This window comes from Vanacampus margaritifer, chromosome 6 (genome assembly GCF_051991255.1).
Source record: "Vanacampus margaritifer isolate UIUO_Vmar chromosome 6, RoL_Vmar_1.0, whole genome shotgun sequence".
Lineage (NCBI taxonomy): Eukaryota > Metazoa > Chordata > Actinopteri > Syngnathiformes > Syngnathidae > Vanacampus > Vanacampus margaritifer.
In genome coordinates this window covers 16,266,233-16,288,150 of record NC_135437.1, presented here as the reverse complement: position 1 = coordinate 16,288,150, position 21,918 = coordinate 16,266,233, and the positions used below count along the sequence as shown (strand labels likewise).

At 38.5% G+C, this 21,918-nt stretch overlaps 1 long non-coding RNA gene across 1 annotated transcript in view; it reads right to left on the bottom strand.

The window, feature by feature from the left end:
- Positions 1-21,918, bottom strand: part of LOC144054108 (uncharacterized) — a 113,392-nt gene that overhangs the window by 38,979 nt on the left and 52,495 nt on the right. Inside the window, exon 3 of the long non-coding RNA XR_013294602.1 lies at positions 12,298-12,403. This is a non-coding gene — a long non-coding RNA (uncharacterized LOC144054108). The remainder of the gene's footprint in view (positions 1-12,297; positions 12,404-21,918) is intronic.

Here is a 21,918-nt window from a genome sequence, read left to right as displayed (position 1 = left end):
ATTTTTATTATAGATAGACCGATATGTTTTCTTTTTTTTTTTCAGGGCTGATACAGTAGGAGGCCAATAACAACTTTTCAGATTTGCACAAAATAGATTTTTTTTAAATAATTTTAATTTTAATTTTAATTTTAATTTTAATTTTAATTTTAATTTTAATTTTAATTTTAATTTAATGTTTTTAAAATCTTAAACAATAGACACATTTGTTTTTAAAATTTCTAACAAAAAGTTCAGGGAGCTCCCAGGTTCATCAGCCTGCCTTAAAAACTTAAATGAAAAGTCCAAACAAGTAAATAGATGCCTATTGTTTTCTACAGTAAATAATAGGGATGTGCGAGTACCGATTATCAGGTATTGGTATCGGGCCGATATCCATCCTTTTGTCAAGGTATCGGCAGGTGTCTGCAGTGGTGATCGATACCAGGATGAGCAAGCCCTCTTGTGGTCATTTTATGATCAGGAAATTGGAATTAGAAGAATAGAAAATCGCCATTCATTGGATCCAATTTGAAGGAAAAATGCTGTATTTATAGATGGGTCTTTATTTAAAATTATGTGTCATAATTTTTTTTTTTAGGGGGGCAATTTTATGTAATAAAAGTACTAGTGGTACAGATACTTGGTATCAGTATCGGTGAACTCATGAGTCGAGTATTCGTACTGGTATCTGTCTGGTGGGGAAAAGTGATATCAAGCATCCCTAATAAATAAAAGTTTTCCAAAATTTCAAAATATCTCAAATGTAAAATTTTCACTTATCTTGTTTTCATTTCAAACAAAAATAGAAGGTGCAGAGCGTTCCCAGCATAAGTAGCATCTCTTATAAAATTAACAGAAAAAATTTATAAATAGTTCCCTGACACTTAACACAGTTTTAAATTGATCAATTATCATACGTCAGATGGCCGATATTCGTCGATTTGCTGAATATCGGCCTGGCCGATAATCGGTCCATCCTTATTTTTCGTCAATATTTACTGTAATGACTTTATTGCTTCATTATGGTGAGTTAGTGATAGACTGTGGCAGGTGCTGTCAAAAGCAGCATCTGAACATAAATGACTTAAATGTAAAATTCCTTTTTAACCCAATCCAATAATCTCCATCTCGCAGCTTTTCCTCCACTGATGCGCACAATATATGACCTGTCGTCCTCGCGGTGGGAAGCAGACACATTAGGAGCAATGACGCTAATAACATCCGAGCACTCTATACGGAACATCAGCACACAGCGATGACAAACCTGTCACGAGGCGTAATCTAGGATGGGGTCGTAACATCCTCGGAAAACCATAGCGATTTGCTCCTCTTTCCGTGCCGTCCCCCTAATAATGGAGCGCCCGTAAATCCTTTACCTGCCAGCAGGCTGCGAGTTCACCCATAAAAAGCCTCACAGAGTTACGGGATGAGACGCGTCTAAAGGAAAGGGTTGGATTCATCTTCATTTAGAAAAGCCTTTATCACTTGCTGCTTGTGGTTTTATAAGATATATAATATAAAATATACAATACGTATTACAATAAACATAGCTTATATTATTCTGCATTGCATGGTGAGATCACATTGTTTTTTTTCAGTCTCTTGAATTTCTCTTCAAACTCGTTTGTAAACTTAATCTTTAACGATGACGTACCTGTTCTGCAAGTATTGTTTATTTGTGGTAAGTCATCTGGTGGTGTCACCTGATTCCCCCCCAGGTTCTTTGAAAATAAGGTGTTGGTATGAGACATTCATTTCATTATGACAAAAGCGGAGATTAATTGGGGTCTGGTGTCCATTAGAGTGGAGGCCAGACCTCAATTAATGTCTGTTTGAGGTTGGGTATTTATTATTTTGCAACAACAGTTGCTTGGAGCAGACACCTCTATTGGTGGAAATACTTAAATTTGAGTCATAAGTGTATTTGAGGTGTGGCATTTATTTGGTAGAGATTACTTGAGGCATGGTGGACTTCCCTAAACAAATGATTATTTACGGTTACTGATCTTTACATATTAGACATGCCTTTTTGAGGTGTGGTGTTTTTTTTGTTAATGACAAAAATGAACAACAGAATACATGTTTTTTACTCAGCGGAGGCCACTGTTTTTGTTCACAATGGAAATAGCGATTACTTGAGGCATTTAGCGTAGAGGCCACTACTTGAGGAATTACACTGTGTTACGGTCATACATGTCTACTTGATGTTTATTTGATGATGTGGTTACAGAAAGTGGAGATTACTTGAAGAATGGTGTCTATTAGAGTTGAGTTCACTATTTGAGGAAATACGCTACATTTATTGTGGCTATACAGTAGATGCCTGATATTTTTTTATTCATTGGAAAGTGGATGAAGAAAGTGAAGATTACTCTACGTCTAAATCAGAGCCATTATGTGAGGAAATGCACACTATGTGATGTATGATACTCATTTGTTCACATGGATGTAGATGACAATGACCAAAGCAGAGACTAACTGAGACTTTGTGTCTAATACAGCACAGGTCACTATTTGAGGAATTACATACTCAAACACTAAAGGAGGAATGAGGTCTGCATATGATTATTTACAGAAATTAGATACAGTATATAAGCTTTATGCATACCCGTCCATTTCACTATTTGAGAAAATAGTCCACATTTATTCCACGTCAACGATGAAAACAATGACTATTTGACGTGTGGTGTTTATTTTTATTTATTTATTTATTTTATTTTTTTATTTTTTTCTGGAGAACTCAGTGTTCATGTCATCATCATTGCTCTTCTTTTTTTTTTTCCTTTTTTTTCTATGTGGGTGAGTATCTGTATGTGCCTGTGTGCGTGCGTGCGTGCGAGTGTGTGTGTGTGTGTGTGTGTGTGAGGTGTGGTGTTTATTAAAGCTGAGGCCATTATTTGACTCCGACGCGTCTATTTGAGGTGTGGAGTTTATTTCTTCACATAGCCGACGAAAGCTGCAGCTACATTAGGCGTGGTGTCCATTAGCACGGAGGGCACCGTTTGACTCGTACACGTTTATTTGAGGCATGGTGTTTATTCAGGAAAAGTGAAAATTACTTACAGGTCAAACTGCTGCAATCAAATGATTATTCACAGCTATTAGCTCTAGTGTTTGAACTTTACACATTAGCTTTGATACAAAGATGTATTAAAAATGTCGTGATTATTTATTTGCACCTGTGTCACCTCATGCTGAGGACAATGCGTCCTTTATTAGCCAAATAGCGTACAAGATGAATGTGTTGTCTGAGGGAGGATGTAGGCTTCTCATGACAAGATGTATGCGCGTGCATCAGGAGAAAGGAAAGGGATGTTTTGTCTCGCCAAACATGACTGGGATGTCAGCGCTAATAGAAAAGATTGGTGAATAGGGTCCCAATGCTGAGGCTCGCTGGTGTTAATCCTGCTCTCGATTGCTGCGCCGGGACCGCTCCTATTTACATATGCAGAGGATCCCGCTGTTTGGTGCGCACCATTGACACGACAGAGCAATTAATCATCCCCAAATACTCCCGCCGTGCAACAGACGAGCCTCGCAGAACATGCTGCTGCGGAGCGTTTTCGCATGTGTGAAGCCAACGGTAAAGAACATTTTTCAGAACAAACCACCTCTGTAATTTCCCTTATTTGTCACGGGCCATTTCTTTAGTTATTCTTTAGTCAACAGAAAGCATAAATCTTGATGTGCCAAATCAATTTGAATTCAATTTCAACTCACTGAAAAGTACACAATTGTCTTGACTTATACATAAAATAAGCCTTGTGATTTCATTAGCATAAACATTTTAATGCACCGCTAACCTCAGATGATAAATCAGCACACTAAGGCAAATGCAGTACATGCTAGATCTTGGGAAAGTAGTAAACCGGTGCTATTTGCGGGGTTAGGAGCCAATCCCGTACTGATTAGTAACATTTTGTAAATAATGGACTTCAAATCCTCGTCCCCGAGTCATCACCGTAGATGGTGGACGGGTTTGTGTGTCCCACTGATCCTAGGACTTACGTTCGGGTCACCAGACATGGTCTTGCAACTTGTTTGTCAAAAACTTGGGAATGACTTGACTTGACTTGGGACTTGGTATCCAAGTGACTCGACTTGTGTATTGTGTCAATAGATGTAAGTAATAATCATGAAAAATGCAACAACTTTTAAAATAAATTGAATTTCCCACCACATGCATGTACTGTTATGAGACGCACCCGTATATGTATAAATTCCTTCGTGGTACCAAAAAAAGGTTTTCAAAATGACCTTGGAGGTCAGCGTTGCCAAGTATGGTTTGAAACCTAAGGCTATGCAAAAATCTTTGCCAATTTTTTTTTTTAAATAAATATATAAATGTAGAAGAACATTGTAAATACTGAACACTTCTGAAATGGACTGCAGAGGGCGACAATACACGTCCATTGTCGATGTATTTCAAACTACACAAAGATATTTTGCCACATTCTACGGCAAAAATCAAACAGTAAATATTGAATATAGGAAGCTAATTGTGTCAAAAGATCACACTGAGCCGCCTTAGCTCATATCGCCAGGCGTTCTCTCTCCATCTCTTTCCAAGCCCCGCAGCGAGGAAAGACTGTAGAATCTCACTGAACACCATCTGCTTGTTCCGAACAACAGGGGAGAACAACACGCTCGCAAGATGTAACTTGCAACTGGCTTCTGATTCTTCCTTTTGGTTCCCGTCTTTGGAGGTAGCCCGTTCTCTAGTCTGATGGTAGGATGTAGCTACCAAAATAAAAGTCCAGATCTAAACACTATTGGCAACTAAATTGAACATTCCAGCATACTGTATGCTAATGCTAAGTAACACTGGTCATGTTAGCTATTCTCCGCTAACTTTCCGTTGTTTAGTTATCATCTCTTAATACACGTATGACTTCATTTTTAACATTGCCAGCATATTACAAATAAAGGACGGGCATGTTAGTGTCCAGCCGAAAGACTAGTTTAGACCGCGTTCAACACCATTATTATTATTATTATTTTATTTTTAGCACCGCCTCAGCAGCCAAGGGCAATGTGAAGTACAAAAAAATAACGCCACTGCTTATATGTGAACATCTGCTCCCTGGATATTTGATTTCCCAGACAGATGTTGGAGCCCAGCTGCTATTACAATATCATTTGTATATTTGTATGGAGGCCTCCCATTTGGATTCTCCTACTCTTGATTGTTTTGCTCCGTTTGCAAATCAGCCAGGATCATTGAGAATATATTTTGCCCCTTTTTCCCAATAGGAATATGCTTAGGTCACTACACCTACTCAAGCGCATAAACCATATACAGTGGGGCCTCTAAAGTCAGCTAAGAATAAATATCTCTCTAAGTTTGCCAAATATTTCAATTTGGTTTTGTAAATTTTGTTATGTTACAGGAGACATGTAACGCCATTTTATTTCACAATTTAAAACAGTTCCCAGAGTGACATGCTTTTGTCAAAATATCAACGATCAAGAATGATAGCCCACTTTAAATCTTTTTCTTCTTTTTCTAGCATCGCTGAAATCAGTGGGGGCATGTGCGATCTCAGGAAATATGTTTTTTTTTTCCTGTACTCAAATGAAGTGTAGTTGCACATCCACTACAGTAGGTGGCAGTGGCACACTCGTCGAAGAATGTGGAAGGTGTACTAACAAAAAAATTGTATGGACAAATGACACACTTTATAAGTGTGGGGGGAAAAAAAATGGGGGGGGGGAGATATGTTCTACTTCCTGGGCGGTGTAGCAAAAAATTGAGAAGCACTGATCTAATCTTATCAGTGCTCAGTTAAAAAATTTGGATTATAGTAGTAAGTAGCTTTTTTGGGTTATCAGACTCAACAAACTGTTTAGAGAAAAGAATAATGAGAAAAACAATAAAAATCTATTTTCCTGTCCACCTGAATGTAGTATTATTATTAGAGCCTCTCCCATCTGACTTTGGGGGAGAGGTTGGGTACACCCCCGAATTGGTCATCCCCTCATATTCACACGTATGGACAATTTAGAGTCATCACTGAAAGTAACATACTTTTTTTTTTTTTGTAATGTGGGAAGAAGCCAGAGTATCTGGGGGGGAAAAAAAGCATTATTTTCATTTAATTATTTATTTAAATCCTCATAGCCATTATTCTCACATTGGCCTCCCATGTAAACACATCAATTGGGCGGGAAACAAGGTATCCAGCAGAGATATCTCATTGATAACAGCCTCGCTTACTAAACGTCGACTCTCTTTACACTGCGTCGAAGCCAAGTTAAATTACTACTCAGCGGGTAATGCCGCTGTTTCGCAGTAAAAGCGTTCAGTTTGCAAAACAGGGGGTAGATTTTAGCGTCAAGTAATAAGTCTCCAGAAACATGGAAAGCAGGCTGGGAGGCTTATTTTTAGCCGCTTTTTCGACAGCTCGTTTACATGTTCACAGAGAGATGCTACGTGAGGAGTTGCAGCCAACAAAACTACTCCTACAGTAGGCAAGGAGAGCCACGATCGCTGATGCACTTTCAGCCGTTTACGTAACAAGACAGTCAAATACGAATGTACAAATACGAAAGGAAAACACTTGCAAGTAGCTTCTGTAGGTAACAACTATAGAACTATGTTCTCGTTAACAAAACTAATGACTAAGCTAACATCAACTAAAGAAATAATTAAAACTAAAAAAAAACTAAAACATTTTTCTGTTAATTAAATAAAATAAAACAAAAATGTTTTTAAAAAAAAAACTAAAATTAAGTGAAAGTAGATCTTACATTTAAAAAACTAGCTAATGTTAACGTTAGCCGCAGGCGTTTTTTTAGCGGTTATTTGGGAGTTATCCCAAGATTAGCGTGTGGGTGTACAGTTAGCCCACGAGCTAACAGTTAGCTTGCAAATTAGCAGCTATTTGGGAGTTAGCGTGTGGGTGAATGGTTAGGCTAACCTAATAGCCTTTTTTTAGCGGCTATGTGGGAGTTATCCCGGGGTTAATGTTATAATTATAGTGACAACGTCCTTAGTTTGTATTTTTGTCAATAAATATCATACATGAGTTGGAGGGGTTTATTTTAAGTATTTATGTTGATGTAGAAGAAAGAAGGTCAAATGAATGTTTGACAATTGTAGTTTACTTAAGGACATAGTAGTGACCATTTTTGTACACTCAACAAATACACCATATCATTTTTTTTAAACTAATATTAAAACTAATTTAAAAAACTGAAGCAAAGAATTTTAAACAAAATAAAATTAATATAAACTAATAAAATTGTGCTAAAAAAACTAATCGAAAAATTTTTAAAACAAAATAAAAACTATTAGCATAAAATACTAAATTAAAAACACACAGAATAAAAAGTTACCCAACTCCTGATGTAAGAAAAATACGCATTTGACGCAAATACGCACAGTGATACATTGAATTGAAAATTGTGATGTTTTTGGGCAGGCAGGACCAGATTAAATACATTTAAATGCATTTTTTTTTTTAATATTGATGGTATTCAAATATTGATAGAAAAATATTGATTTGACATTAAGTATAACAAGTAAATGTACAGAAATCAAAGCAATTCTGATCTTTAGAGAGAGAAGAGACATTTCTGCCACCTTTTTTCCACTTGTGTTAGCGCCTGATCAATACATTTTAAATTTCACGTATAGGGAGGTGCTATTACTGATTCCAAAACACTAGTATAGTATAAACTGCAGGGTTTGCGATACAGGGCCCTGAAGCACGCCAATTTCAGCCCAGAATCGACCGACCGTTTGTGATTCTGAGCTGGATTCAATGAAAAAGCAGATCAGAGACCTTTTATAACATCACATCCAACAGTTTTAAGTTGGTTGGAGTCAGAATGTCATCAAACGGGGGAGATGACTGCCAGTGTATAGCTGTGTCCTCCTTACTTTCTGTGGGAATGTACAAAAAGATAAGTTGTAAAAGATAAGACGCAGCCAATATGTCTCTTAAGTGACCCCAGCACTCAGCAGCTCCTGTTAGGGGGCTTTAAATTCTCCCCTCCCAAGTTCGCCGTCGATTTGTTATCAAATCAAGCGTCGGGCGTCTGATTCATTGCTATTCAGCAGCGGGGCTGATTTATATGCAGAATGTAAAACAGATGCCTTATGCGATACATATTTATGGTGAGCCTTGCTCTCTGAGATTTATTAGAGCTTCTCTCATCGGGGGGTGCTGTGATGGCTTGTATTTCCTCACAGCTGCCAATGCCAAACTCATTAAAAAGAGGTGTGACTATTAATATACATTGTAATACTGACAGCTCCTAATTTATAACCCCTGTACATGTTTGGGCTTTCCGTCTCTCCCTTTACCCTTCATGGGTGCAGTCATCTTTTTTTGTGTGCGCCGAAGTTTTATGTGTTTCTTTCATTTACCACTTATCTTTCTACATCTTATCTTCCACAATACAGTGGGAGCTTGACTTGTAAGTCATACATCAAATCAATTCCTCCCATTAAAATGAAGTGAAATGTCATTAATCCATTCCAGGCCCCAAATGCAACACAATTGTTTGAAAACACAAGGGAATATTTAGTGTGCGATATGGACAAAAACATCATGAGACAGCTAATTTAATATCCATATGACAATATATATCCCCATTTAGTATCGTTCAGATCAGGGTTTTTTTATTTATAGAGCTCGGTATTGTTCATTCGGCCAAAATACCTATTGCGATCACATGGATTAGCTGCATGCACATTTTTTTGCCCCAGTTTTAGAGCTGTTCACATTGACTTCATTACCAGTTTGAGATGTAATATGCAGTGTTTAATTTCATTTTGTTCCATATTTCATTTTACTTGCTTGTTTAAAAGCCAGATTAAACAATAATCAAACTCACGCAAAAAGCTGCTGTCAACCACAGCTCACACTTACACACATACGCCACACTCTAAAAACAGTTGGGTCAAAAGTAACCCAATTATGGATCAAAGATGGACCGATCCATTTTATGGGTCAATTTGACCCAACTTTCTGGGTTGTTTTATAAAAAAAGGCCCAATTTTTTGACCTAAGAATCTGACCAATGTTTATGAGTTTAACACTAAAAGATCTCAAAAGACTCAAAGTTGGGTCAAATAGACCCAAGTAGAGGATCGGTCCATTTTTGACCCATAGTTGGGTTATTTTTGACCCAACTGTTTTTAGAGTGCACCCCACTGGGCGATTCCTCTTAAAAGGCACATGCATGTACATTAGGGTGCATCAAATTTGAATGGGATTTTTTTATGTGAGAATATGAATTTGCATTTTAGTCCAATTATCCCAAAAATGACTAACAACATTTTGAGGAAATCTATTAAAATTTGGGGGTGCCACCAAACACACAAACAAATGTTGCAAATGTTTTTAAAATGTGATATTTTTAGTGTTATTGTCCAAAGTTCACTGGGAAATGTTAAATACGGTACAATTTTAGCAGTAGTATATTCTCTTGGGTCATCAAAGTTTATTTAGTTTGTTTACCCTTTAAGGGAACTTAGACGTTTCTCAGAACTCAACCTTAAAAACTCTATATTCATTTGTCCTGTAGACATAATGAATGTAGGTCAATGGGGCATGCCTGTGTGAACTTAGCCTGCTTTTTTTAAGTATAATGATGGAAATTAGACACATATAAAGTTGAATTGATTTTATTGTTACACACAAGGAGCAATACTGACACACATAGAGGAACAATCTCTCTTTAGTGGCTAACTAATAGAAAAATAAAAGGTGATATTAACTAAAACAGGGTTCACCAATTCCGGTCCTCGAGGTCCGGAGTCCTGCAGGTTTTTTACATGTTTTCGCCTACCAACACACCTGATACTAAAGATGAGGGATTAGCTTGCGTTTGTAGCTGCGAAGATTGGTTTGTTCAACTATCTGCACCTGCTCCTTTCTGGCCTTCCTTTTTTTTTAACTGTCAATATTTGTTTCATTTAATATCAAACAGTGTTCATTATATAAAAAGAAAAACCTATTGGTCCAGCTTAACACCTTATGATGTAACCAATTTTAAAATAGGTTTGTTAACTAACTAACTAACTAACCTAACTGTGGTTAGCAAACCTTTGCTAACTTAGCTATCTGTAATGAACACAAAATAACTATATAAAGACCTAAATGAGTGCAAAAGTAAATAAAAAAAACACACACACACACACACACACTCATTTACAGGTATGATACAATAATTGGGTCATTGCTAGTAGCTATTCTGTGCAATTTTAGCTATAAAATGGTTTTGTTCCCTTTAACAGTCAATAATTTATCATTTAATATCAATCAGGGTTTATTATACTGTAAGAAAAACCTTCTGGTCCATCTTAACATGTTGTGATGTAACCATTTTTTTTGAATAGGTTTGTTTAACTAGCCTAACTGTGGTTAGCAAACATTTGCTAACTGATGTTAGCTTTATGCAATGAACACAAAATAACTATAAAAAGTCATCTGTGACTGTAAAAGTAAAAAAACAACAAACAAAAAAAGATATGATGGTAAAATACCCAACTAAAACAATGAAGGTCACTTCAGTTTCTTGAGAAGCAGTCTTTTGTTTTTACCTTACATCGCTTTTACTAATAATCAAAAAAATAAATAAATATATGGTGGCAGCCCTAAACCATCATATATTAGAGAAATATTTTGTATGTGTAATTTCTAGATATATTGGAACACTCTCGGCTCCCACCCTATATAAATATTCAAAAATGTTGTTTTGTATCAACACTACAATAAGTACAGTATTGACAATTAGATTTAGTTTGTGCTTAAAAGCATGTTTTAATCAGTTTAAAAGGTTTTAAAGTGTGTGGGAGGGTTTTATATATGGTCACGGAATTTCACCTTTTGTGGGTGCGTCTAAAATGTATTCCCCCGCCCCATGTGAAAAACAGGGATTTACTGTAAAGACAAAAAGTGAATTGGATAAATAAAGCTGCTGACTTGACTAAAGCAACGGGCACGTCTAAGGATGGCGGTGGCCTCCAGAGCCGTTTACACTTCCAATTTAAGGCTTCTTTGCGCTCAAATGTTAAATACTAATAATTAGCCCCTGTGGCACCTCCCCTCATTCTGAGTTCAACCCCCACTGGAGGCCTGTTCAACATCTTCACGGAGGCATTTTGTGCGTCCTCCCCTTCGCCTTTCTTCTGCTTTTAGCCGCCCGGCCTCCACTTCACACGGCGCTCGACAGCCCGTGGATGAAAAAAGAAAAAGAAAAAAAAGCTCCAGTCTGCCTAACGCCGCGCCTGTTAAGTCTTCAGCTAATTAGCAAAAATGGTGTCCATTCTTTTCTTTTTCAAGCGTTTCGTCTCAGAGGGGGTGGCCGGGAGAATCAGACGGCGAGAGAGAGAAAAGAGAGCTGCGAGGGAGGAGATGCATGCGAGCGCTCAGCTGGGCTGTTTTCAAAACACGCCGCTGAAAGCCTCTCGGTTAATTCAGCCACTTTTGTTTTTACACCTTTTGTGTTTGCCAGTTTGACCATATAACGTCATACATCTGCTGTATAGATTTCTCGGCCTCTTCGGGGGAGCTGCCGAGTGCCCCCCCCCCGAACCCGCCCCCCACCCCCATCACAACGCTGCCTCCCTCCCTGAGGGCTCAAATTCGCTGCTGGTCTGACATGAAAACACTTCAAGTGTGAGCTTCTGCTTGGGGGAAGCGTCACACTGCAGGGCTGGGAATGGCAGGGATGCTTCAGGAACAGGAAAGCGTGAGAGAGAGAAAATCCAGAAGCACTTTGGAAAATACGAGAACATTTAAAAGCAGTACAATGATTTTACCCATTAAAATGGTTTGAAATGCCATGAATCTATTCCAGCCCTATCAAAACCAAATTTATAGCAATGTATTATGTAAATAAATAGAGATGGGCGAGTACCGCTACCAGGTATCGGTATCAGGCCAATACCCGGTCTTATTTCAAGGTATCTGTAATCACGTTGCGTGGCCCATACAAGTAACAGTCACACTCTAGTGGAAGTTTTATGATCAGGACTAGAAATTAGAAGAAAAGAGAACTGCCATTAATTTCATGCAATTTTAAAGGAAAAGTGCTATATTAGCATATGAGCCTCTGTTTAAAATGATTGGCCATTTTTAGGGGGGATATTTTATGTATCAAAATTACTAGTAGTATTGGTAATTGGTATCGGTAATGATTACCAGAACTCAAGAGTTGAGTACTGGTAATCATCTGAAAAAAGAAGTATGAAACATCCCAATAAATAAATAAATGGATTATATTAAGTGTAATTACTGTGTCCTGTAGTCCTGTAAGGGGTGTGGCCTTTAGTCAAGTGGCGACTTATCTGAAGTTTACCTCAACTTCCAAGAGTAGCACTCCAACCACCTGTGTAGGAACTGCAAATGCACTAAGTAAATGTGCATGTATTTTCACTCATGGAGTCTGCACTTCATCTCCAACACTGTGAGAAAAAAAAATGAGAAAAAAAAAGGTTGGGTCAATTCAAAATTTCAAGACAAACAATTTTGATAAAATTAGTTGAAAAAGTTGTTCAACAAAATACTGTATCGGGCAATACGTGGCCTTATTTCAAGGTATTTGTACTTGGGACGGCGGCTGAAATGTGTGACTTCTTGTGGCTGTTTTATAATCAGGAACTAAAGGCATGCATGTCTGACAGATGCCCATTAAGATACCAAAGTTGTTCCAACTTAAATGGCTCTTTTAGCCAGTGTTTTAAGTGGGCCGGAACGCACCAGTACAGAGCTGCGGCACTTCTAAAAATTTCCCTTGAGCGTTCAGGCACTTCTCAACGTGCAAAGAACGTACTATCAGCCTTCTGGCACGCTTGACAATTCATGTTTTGATCCCCAAAAGCGGTTCCGGCGAGTGCCGCTCATCCACCGACTTGCATATAGTATGGATGTCCTGCGCTCATCACATCCCCTTGCGCACGCTAAATCCAGAACTCCTATAGATCTGTGTTTTGCAAGACAAGTGCGCATACTTCATTCAAGTCGCCCGCTAGCCCGATGCTAGCCGACCGAACGCGTGTACAACCACAGCTCTTGAGTTGAAATTAAATGAAAACGCTACCATGCTGTCCTGACTCAAAGCTTCAAAAAAGACCACGGTCAGACTCTGAGGTGGATTCGAAGGATGATACAGCACGGCCGTAAAAATAACCCGGGCTGCTCATGCTGCAGCGAAAAGTCAAGCCGGTGGCGGCCATCTTGCGTTGCCACACCTACAGTAAGTTGAACAAATTGACTTTTCCGCTGCATACTTATTTTCTTCCTCTACAACGAAAATACCTGTGGCGTACAGTTTATAAATAAGTGTGGGAGAAGCTCTAAACGCAGATTTCAGTAAAAATTTGAATATAAATTTTCTCCACCCACTGATAGCCACATGGACAACACTACTGATTCTTAAAGCCCTCGGCAGATTAGACTGACATGGCAACACAAAAGCTAAAATCTGATTGGACAAAAGTAGAGATAGCCCGATATGCTTTTTTCATGGCCAATACAGATACCGATTATCGGTAGTCAGGGAGGCCAATAACCGATATTTAAAGCCGATATACATTTGCATGGGAAAAAGAGTTGGCGTCAAAATTTTTAACAAAAAAATAATAATAAAAACTCCAGCAGTTGACTGCTTAAACAGCTTTTATGATTTTCAACATGTTAAAGGTTTTTTGTTTGCCATCAGTTTGTGCACCAACTATAATGCCAACTCCCAAATAGCCACTAATTTGCGGGCTAACTGTTAGCTCGCGGGCTAACCATTCATTCACACGCTAACTCCCAAATAGCTGCTAATTTGCGAGCTAACTGTTAGCTCGTGGGCTAACTGTTCACCCACACACTAACCTTGGGATAAAAATAACCGCTAAAAAAAACTCCTGCGGCTTACCTAATAGCCGTTAATCCGCGAGCTAGCCGTTAGCTCGTAGAAGCAGCCAATAGAAATGCTGCTTTTGGGAAAAATGCATGCAGTCTCAGGGAGCAAACAGGCTGTACTGTACTGTAGGTCAGTGACCTTGCTTACCCTGACCCGCCCACCACTTTAATTATTACAAGAAAGTGCAAGTCAAACAAGCTCTGCTGTGAGGTAACTTGCAAGTATGGATTCATAATCACATAAACATATGTGGGACTGTAGCAGACAGCGTTACGCACTTAATAGCCATGACGTATTTCATGTCAAGGTGGTGGCGGGTGCGAGCCGACATGGTAAGCTGAAGTCTGAGAGGCAGGCAGAGGCACAACAAAGCGGGAAATTAACAGCGTGGAAACTTAATAAACGAGTTGCTTCGCCGCGCCGCAAACGCCGGGTGATTCCCGCAGGAAGGGAAAGGCCAAGAGCGACCCAACGACAGCGCCGTCCTCCATCTGTTAAGGCAGGAAATCGGGGCGGGGGGGCCATCGAGCGCTGGGAATGGGAGAGTCAGAGTTCAGCAATTGCTATGGAAAGAAGGCCAGTGAGACTATGAAGCGACCGATATAGAGAAACATCGCAACTCGCAGGGGGTTGCGAATTACTAATATAATGAATTGCAAAAATTTGCTATAGCTACAGCATATCTTTAATGGGGCTTTACAGTAGTGCCTTGAGATATGAGTGACCAGGTTTGGAAAAAGTTGGGAAGCTTACTGTCAACTGTTAAAAATCATACAAACAGAATTACAGGTTGTGTAATCAAAACGTGTGCATATCCTTAATCCTTTCTGAAAAAAATATTTATTACTGCAGTTTACTGAGTCAGTTGTGAAAGACTTCCTCTGTCTGTAGGCTCAGGTGTCCAAACTATGGCCTGGGGGGCCATTTGTCGCCTGCTATCTATTTTTAAGCGGCCCGTGGCATACTGTATACTAAAAGTGTCTAACTAAAAGTTTTTTTATGACATACAACGCTGTAAAGTACTGTTTTTCTTTATTAACTCATTCACTGTAATTGACCGCTATAAACGTCAAAATTTCATTTGAACTATTTCTATTAGTTTAAATTTGTTTCCACTTTTGTTAACAATAGTATGAAAACCTAGAATTTATTTTATTGTACATTTAGAACAGATATGAAATTAGTGATTAATCGCCAGTCATGCAATTAATTACAATTAAAAACTTTAATCGCCTGAATTTGTAATAATTTTTTCTTCTTTTTTTTTTATTCATTCACTGCCATTGACGGCTATAAACGGAAAAAAGAAAACATTTTAACTATTTCTATTAGTTTAACATTTTTTCCCCACTCTTGTTAACAAGAGTATAAAAACCTATAATTTATTTTATTGCACATTTAGAGCGGATGTAAAATTTGTGATTAACCGTGAGTTCATGCAATTAATTACAATTTAAAAAATTAATTGCCTCTTGCCTTTAATTTTTAATAAACTTTTTTTTTTATAGAATTTATGGCAGTAAATGAGGTAAAAACATTACGAAAATGTACGTTCTTTATTTGGGAGGCTAACACACATTCATGACATTTCCATTTATTTCAATGGGGAACGTTGATTTGGTATACGACTGTGGGTACTCTGAACCAGGTGAAGCAAGGTTCACTGGTGTTTTCCTTTTCACGTCTTTAAACGCTCACATGGACATGGCTAAGTGTCGCTTATACGGCACAGTAAAAAGGAACAGAATATAAAAAAAAAGAAGGGAAAAAGACAACGGTGGGGGGTGTCGGGCTGCCTGCATTGTGCACTACTTTGCTGAAATGGGAGTATCTATCAGACACACATCCTATTAAACCAAGGGCAGCCAAAGAAATTCCTCACGTGATCGACGTCGCCCCGTAACTGCCTGCCACCAAAATGGAGGCTGCGCCGTACGTCACTTATATGGCGCAATAAGCAACTTCGGGAAGGGTGCTAATAGAGACGCTTAGCTGATCCTGACAAATCACACTCACACACGAGCGCGCACACACACACACACAGGGTCACGCACGATAAGTTCAGAGTGTGCAATAAGGCAAACGTTGTCTTTTAAGATCAAAGGGTGCAATAAGATGAGGCTGGCAATGCAAATACAACTACGTTATTGAAGGTGGAAATGTGTCTTTTGTGCACCAAATTTATTGAAAAAAGTGAGTTAAATCTGTGCTTCGGGGATTTTAATGAGTATCATACATTGAATTAACAATTTAAAAAAGCATTGCAAGTACAGTGAGGAAAATAAGTATTTCACCCCCTGGTGATTTTGTGAGTTTGACCCTTTACAAAGAAAGGAACGGTCTATAATTTTCATGGTAGGTTCATCTTAACAGTGAGAGACAGAATATTAAAAAAAATCCCAGGAAATCACATTATATTAATTTTAAACATTTATTTGTCTTTTATTGAGGAAAATAAGTATTTCACCCCCTACCAACCAGCAAGAATTCTGGCTCCCACAGACCCAGGGACAAGATTATAGACCTGCACAAGGCTGGAATGGGCTACAAGACCATTAGCAAGCAGCTGGGTGAAAAGGAGTCAACTGTTGGTGCGATAGTTAGAAAATGGAAGACACACCAATTGACCATCAATCTCCCTCGGTCTGGTGCTCCACGCAAGATCTCACCTCGTGGAGTGAACCGGATCATGAGAAAGGTGAGGAAACAACCCAGAACTACACGGCAGGAGCTTGTTGATGATATCAAGGCAGCTGGGACCACAGTCACCAAGATGACCATTGGTAACACACTACGCCGTAATGGATTGAAATCCTGTAGTGCCCGCAAGGTCCCCCTGCTCAAGAAGGCACATGTACAGGCCCGTCTGAAGTTTGCCAATGAGCACCTGGATGATTCAGAGGAGGCTTGGGAGAAAGTGCTGTGGTCAGATGAGACTAAAATCGAGCTCTTTGGCATCAACTCGACTCGCCGTGTTTGGAGGGCGAAAAAAGCTGACTTTGACCCCAAGAACACCATCCCCACCGTCAAGCATGGTGGTGGAAACATTATGTTTTGGGGCTGTTTCTCTGCTAAGGGTACAGGACGACTTCACCGGATCGAGGGGAGGATGAATGGGGCCATGTACCGGGAAATCTTGGGTGAGAACCTCCTTCCCTCAGCCAGGATATTGAAAATGGGTCGTGGATGGGTGTTTCAGCATGACAATGACCCAAAACATACAGCAAAGGCAACAAAGGAGTGGCTCAAGAAGAAGCACATTAAGGTTATGGAGTGGCCTAGTCAGTCTCCAGACCTTAATCCTATAGAGAACTTGTGGAGGGAGCTGAAGCTTCGAGTTGCCAAGCAACAGCCTCGAAATCTTCAGGATTTGGAGAGGATCTGCAAAGAGGAGTGGGCCACAATCCCTCCTGGGATCTGCGCAAACTTGGTGACCAACTACAAGAAACGTCTGACCGCTGTGCTTGCCAACAAGGGTTTCTCCACCAAGTACTGAGTCATGTTTTGCTAGGGGGTGAAATACTTATTTTCCTCAATAAAAGACAAATAAATGTTTAAAATTAATATAATGTGATTTCCTGGGATTTTTTTTAATATTCTGTCTCTCACTGTTAAGATGAACCTACCATGAAAATTATAGACCGTTCCTTTCTTTGTAAAGGGTCAAACTCACAAAATCACCAGGGGGTGAAATACTTATTTTCCTCACTGTAGTTTGCAGTATCATTTGCACCAAATTGAAGTGTATTTGATACACATATATGTGACTAGTATTACTTACTAAAGACAATAATAGTCACAGCTGCAATAAAAATAAAAATTAAATACATTTAAAAAATGACCTTATGACTATTTGACATTTAAGCTCTAATTAAAAATAATAAACCTAAGTAACCATTATCGGAATACTTCGGTAGTAATCACTACTTGACTGCTTTTTACTTGAGTATTATTATTGTAAAGTAATAGTGCATGTTGTGCAGGGGGGCTTAGGCCTGTGGAATAATCTGAAACAGGAGCCGCGGGGGCCACTTCAGGCGGTGCAATTGAGCAAAGTGTAAAGGCAGAGGGAGGGTGGGAGAGGTGCCAGCAGAAATGCGCTTATGTATGTAATCATGCAAGGAATATCCATTGACGTGCTGGAGGTGGGACGAGTCCAAGCTCCTCATTGTCTCGCGGTTCGGGAGCAAAAGTAACAGTATGACTGCTCCCCCTGGTGTGCTTGCTGCTGCATTGCTGTTTAGCACAAGCACAGGATGCCTCCTAATTAGCATGCAGACACCCCCCAGGTCAAAGGGGGCACTTTGGTATATCTTTACATAAGGCGTTTTATACACACACAGTAAAAGAAACATTTGAAAGGAAAAAAATAGGAATCTAATGTTGTCATTTTACAAAACATCCTACTGTACTTTTATTAAAACAGTTGTCAATTTAATGCATAATTTAAAAAAAAAAATCAATTTCACTTGAAATATTTTGCTTAATGTTTCAATAATTAAGTCATGATTTTAGAATAAAGTTAAACTTGGATGGAAAATGTCAGTTTTTCAAAATAGATGGACAATTTGCAGATAAAAATGTGAAATATTACAAAAAAATAGTTTCAAGGATCAATAAACTCCTCATTTTATATGCAAAAAAGTTTGACAAGAAAAGGCTGTGCAACAAAACAGTTATGCTCAAGAAGCAGCATGTTTTGAGAATTAAGTTGTGTGTGTACATTAAGGAGTATCATTTAATCTGAATATTGCTTTCAGTTTATGTGACTGGTCAGAATTTGATAAGGTGATCATTTTATAGAAAAATGTTAGGACGTTACAAAGTGTTTCAGGAGTTACAGTAGTGCTCATACAACTGTACATGTAGAAAAGCTAAACACTGCTTATTAATGCTATTGTCACCCAAATTCACATGCATGTCCACTTCCACCTCTGAAAATATCTCAACAATTGCCACAGTATTTTGGATTTTGAAACTATTGAGCCTTCTTCTCACCATACAGTTGTGCTCATATGTTTACAACTCTAAGACATTTGAAAATATACTGAATACAGATTTGTTGTGTGTGTTTTTTAAAAAATAATGTTTGGCATTTACAGAATGAGATAAGAACTTTAAAAATGACTTAACCTCAAAATGGCTTTTTTTGGTCAAATATGCCACTTCATTTATGTAATATTGTGAGCTTTTTTTTTAAATGACATTGCTGAGTTATTTTGTCAAAAATACAAATGTGCAGTATTCTCCTAATGTTATTTTACTCTAACATTATGACATTTTTCCAATTTTGTACTAATAATCAACTTGTAAACTATACAATAAATAAATAAATAAATGTTATTCTTGTAATATTCTAACTTTATTTTCATTTTGAGATGTTTTTGTGAAAAAAGGAACGATTGAAATTGTGCAACTTTTTCCTGTGCGTTCGACTCTTCTTCTCCGCCTCCACTGGGGAATCAAGTAGAAACTCATTCACCTTGAGGCCACCAACAGGCCGCCGGTGGAACAGCAGGCACCCAACGCCAGGTCGCTTGATAGTTTGCTTGCAGGATGGTTTCCATGTCAGAGACTAAAAAATTTTTGTTTAAAAATCAATTAATTATATTATTATTATTATTATTATTTAAACTACTATTAGTGGCAGTTTCGTTATGATCGCGTTTTATGTACATTTTTTATTTACACAGCAGTTTCGGGCTTTTTTAAAATTGCTCTATATATAAAGTCAAGTTGAGTGTAAAAAAAAGAAAAGAATACGACTATTCTCGTAACACTACGGGGAGCCTTGCATAACATTTGCTGACATTTTTTTTTAACAATATATTTCACACAAGAAAGGAAAAGAAAAGTTGCGTTTGCGGATTTCATTTCTGTGGTGAGGAATGTGTGATTTCTTTTCAAGCCCCCTCAGTATCAAAAAGCACACAAAGGGGCTCAGCTCCCCCCCCCCACCCCACACACACACACACACACTACATGCGTCCACCCACTCCAACATGTGTAAAGACAAAATCTACTTCTCATATTTCAGAAAGCTCATAAATCACGACGGGGTTAATGCGCCACAAAATCCTTTTGCTATCCTTTAAGTGCTAAATCATCACTTTGTGGCCAGCCTGGCAGGAAGCACAGAAAGACGAAGACAACCTCTCCAGACAACATCTGACTGACTCTCCCCACCCAACATGTTTGCCTTGTGAGGGACTGGATTAGGGGTGGGCCGACTTTTGTGGTCATGGGCCACAATTGATTTTCATAGCGGACAGACCTATTGATTAGGTCGTTTTGGAGATGACGTCAAATAAATAAATAACGTTAAAATGTGCATGAAAAATATTGAATTATGTAAACTAATGTAATTAGTTTGGTTAATAGTAAAATAACTGTCGAGTTTTTGTGTTTTATTTATAAGCAGTATAAAACACGGACGGATGAATAATTCATTTATAATATCAAACTTATTTTTGTTGCAATATTTATTTGCTAATATTTTTTACTGATGCTAATATTTCTTAATAATAAATTAATACTTCTGTAAAATATTCACAGATGAATAAAAATGCATCTTAATTTTTTATTTTACCATTTTTTCTCTCTCATTATTTACTATAAATAAGATAGCCAATAATGTATTTTTGTAATATTTATAATTTAACAAAATTAATAATACATTTAATTTATACCTAAATGCACATATACTGTGTTTATAATTGTTTTTTACTGATCGTATTTCATTACAATAAATTAAGCAATCATTGTTTTAGTAGTATTTTAACAATTTATATATATTCAAGTAAAATTACTGAATAATAAACATGATTTATATAATATACTGTAAGTATAATATTCACAAAAATCTTTAAACGGAAAAAATGCATTTCAATCAACTGATTTAAAAAACGAAGGTATGCAACAAATACTAGAGGGCGGTTATAATGTAAGTGCTGGGCGGGCTAGTGGTCCGTGGCCCCTGGGCTATACTTTGCCTCGCCTTAGATTAGACAAGCGCCAAGCACCGGGTCTCGACCCTCGGGCCTTTGGAGCCTGGCTGTAACCTGACCCAATACCAGGTGTATGCCTGTGGGTCAAAGGGGCTGCTAAACTAACCACAACCACCCCCACCCCCAGCCCTCAATAAAACCCTCCCTGTTCCAATTAACTCTTTTAAAGCCAACACGGCTCCCGTGTACAATTATGTGTTACAAAGTGCGCTGAAAAGCCTCATATTCCCTTAATTGTAGCAGCCCACACAAATGTCAGCTAAATGAAATGTGTAGTGTGTATTTCTAATAGAGAGCATGTTAATGGAGCGACAACCCCCCACCCCTCCCCGGATCCCCTCCACCCCCCCCCTGCCTTCGCCCACCTAACCGCCCGCCTTTGCTTTTACTTTCAAAATAATTTACGGCGCCTTTAAAGCTCCCCGTCATCTGCAGCCAGAGACCCATAACTGTCCTGCGAGTCGATCATTTACCCGCCGATCTCCTAAGTGTTACGTGTTAATGGGGAGGGGGGTGGTGGGGGGGTTGATGGGAGGGGGCAGGGGCGGGCTTGTGGAAAACACGAGGAAATAACTAACAGCTCCAGAAGCAACAGATCATCCCTGCAGAGAGAAGCGCTTCATAACACTGCCAAGACTGCAGTGGTTAAATCCAGTTAGTGTGTGCCGAGGGGGACATAACCAGTGCTAGAGTGCTAAAGTCTTCTTGTATTTTTGCTACGACAAGGCAACTACAACATATCGCATGTAGTATATAAACTTTTAGTTGCTATAATAGCTCAAAAATCCAAATTCACTATTTGTATTGACGTTAGCCACTGAATAATATAATCAAATGTTTATAAAGCCATATTCACTTCTCGTTCAAAACTATCGCCGCCGCGTTGATGCAGCGTATCAACGCAGGTTAACCTTTGTGGTTTAAAATAACTTACTCTAACCGCTAGGAATTCATGCCGTACCCTGATCAACGGCAGACCAAAGAATGTTTGATCTTTTTGGTCCCATTTTAAATCCATTTACGTTGCTACTAGCTTCATTCTAGCTAGCGCTAAGGTAGT